Source organism: Arachis duranensis, chromosome 10 (genome assembly GCF_000817695.3).
Source record: "Arachis duranensis cultivar V14167 chromosome 10, aradu.V14167.gnm2.J7QH, whole genome shotgun sequence".
NCBI lineage: Eukaryota > Viridiplantae > Streptophyta > Magnoliopsida > Fabales > Fabaceae > Arachis > Arachis duranensis.
In genome coordinates, this window is record NC_029781.3 from 88,985,291 (window position 1) to 88,988,095 (window position 2,805).

Genomic DNA, 2,805 nt, shown 5'->3' on the forward strand with positions numbered 1-2,805 from the left:
TAAAGTCCCCAGTTAGAGGTGTCCAGAGCTCTTAAGCACACTCTTTTTGCTTTGGATCACGACTTGAACCACTCAGTCTCAAGCTTTTCACTTGGACCTGCATGCCACAAGCACATGGTTAGGGACAGCTTGATTTAGCCGCTTAGGCCCTCCTATCCATTGATGCTCAAAGCCTTGGATCCTTTTTACCCTTGCCTTTTGGTTTTAAGGGCTATTGGCTTTTTCTGCTTGCTTTTTCTTTTTCTTTTATATTTTTTTCGCCACTTTTTTTTCGTAAGCTTTTGTTATTCACTGCTTTTTCTTGCTTCAAGAATCAATTTTATGATTTTTCATATTATCAATAACATTTCTCTTTTTCATCATTCTTTCAAGAGCCAACAATTTTAACATTCATAAACAACAAGATAAAAAATGCACTGTTCAAGCATTCATTCAGAAAACAAAAAGTATTATCACTACATCAATATAATTAAACTAATTTCAAGGATGAATTCGAAGCTCATGTACTTCTTGTTCTTTTGTATTAAAAACATTTTTCATTTAAGAAAGGTGAAGGATTCATGGAATCATTCATAGCCTTAAGACATAGACAGGTGAAGGATTCAGGGAATTATTCATAGCCTTAAGACATAGACACTAGACACTAATGATCATGTAATAAAGATACAAACATAGACAAACATGAAGCTCAAAAATCGAAAAAAAAAACAGAGAGATAAGAACAAGGAAGTTAAGGAATGAGTCCACCTTAGTGATGGTGGCGCCTTCTCCTTGAAGGACCAGTGGTGTTCTTGAGCTCCTCTATGTCTCTTCCTTGCCTTTGTTGCTCCTCCCTCATAGCTCTTTGATCTTCTCTAATCTCATTGAGAATGATGGAGTGTTCTTGGTGTTCCACCCTTAATTGGTTCATGTCATGACTCAATCCTTATAGAGAAGTGTTGAGTTGTTCCCAATAGTTGTTTGGAGGAAAATGCATCCCTTGAGGCATTTCAGGGATTTCTTGATGATGAGCTTCCTCATGTGTCTCTTGAGATCCATGAATGTGCTCTCTTGTTTGCTCCATCCTCTTCTTAGTGATGGGCTCGTCCTCTTCAATGAGGATGTCTCCTTCTATGACAACTCCAGCTAAGTAGCATAGATGGCAAATGAGATGAGAAAAAGCTAGCCTTGCCAAGGTGAAGGGCTTTTTGGCTACTTTGTAGAGTTCTAGAGAGATGACTTCATGAACTTCTACTTCCTCTCCAATCATGATGCTATGGATCATGATGGCCCGATCCACAGTTACTTCGGATTGGTTGCTAGTGGGGATGATGGAGTGTTGGATGAACTCCAACCATCCTCTAGCCACAGGCTTAAGGTCCAGTCTTCTCAATTGAACCGGCTTGCCTTTTGAGTCTCTTTTCTATTGAGCTCCTTCCACACATATGTCCATAAGGACTTGGTCCAACCTTTGATCAAATTTGACCCTTCTAGTGTAGGGGCGTGCGTCTTCTTGCATCATAGGCAAGTTTAACGCCAACCTTATATTTTTCGGACTGAAATCTAAGTATTTCCCCTGAACCATTGTAAGCCAATTCTTTGGATTCGGGTTCATACTTTGATCATGGTTCCTAGTGATCCATGCATTGGCATAGAACTCTTGAACCATTAAGATTCCGACTTGTTGAATGGGGTTGGTGAGAACTTCCCAACCTCTTCTTTGGATCTCATGTCGGATCTCCAGATACTCATTTTTCTTGAGCATAAAAGGGACCTCAGGGATCACTTTCTTTTTGACCACAACTTCATAGAAGTGGTCTTGATGGGCTTTTGAGATGAATCTCTCCATCTCCCATGACTCAGAGGTGGAAGCTTTTGTCTTCCCTTTCCTCTTTCTAGAGGTTTCTCTGGCCTTAGGTGCCATCAATGGTTATGGAAAAACAAAAAAAACTATGCTTTTACCACACCAAACTTAGAATGTTGCTCGTCCTCGAGCAAAAGAAGAAAAAATAGAATAAGAAGAGGAAGAAATAGAGGAGAGGGAGGGAGATGTGTATTTGGCCAAGAGGGAGAAGAAAGGGTTGTGTTGTGTGAAAATGAAGAAGTGTGGGGGGGTATATATAGTGGAGGGAGAAGGGTTAGGTTCGGTCATATAGGGTGGGTTTGGAAGGGAAAAAGATTTTGAATTTGAAGGTAGGTGGGGTTTATGGGGAAGAGTGGATGGATGTGAGTGGTGAAGAGGTGATGGGAAAGAGGGTGGATGTGAGTGGTGAAGAGGTGATGGGGAAGAGTGATTGAGGTAATTGGTGAATGATGTTTGGAGAAGAGTGTTATGAAAAGGTGTGAAAGAGAGGGAAAAAGTAGGTGGGGATCCTATGGGATCCACAGATCTTGAGGTGTCAAGGATTTCTCATCCCTGCACCCTTTAGGCGTGTAAAACGCCCTCTATATGCAATCCTGGCGTTTAACGCCAGACTGCAGCATGTTTCTGGCGTTAAACGCCCAGATGTAGCATGTTTCTGGTGTTTAACGCCAGCCTGATGTTTGTTTCTGGCGTTAAACGCCAACTTTTCTCAGGGTGCAATCCTGGCATTCAAACACCAGACTGCTGCTTGTTTCTGGCGTTCAACGCCAGATTCATGCTCTATTCTGGCGTTGAACGCCAACCAGATGCTCCTTACTGGCTTTTAAATGCCAGTAGGCTCTTCCTCTAGGGTGTGCTGTTTCTTCTACTGTTTTTGATTATGTTTTTAATTTTAGCAATTGTTTTGTGACTCCACATGATCATGAACCTAATAAAACATAAAAGAACAATAGAAAATATAG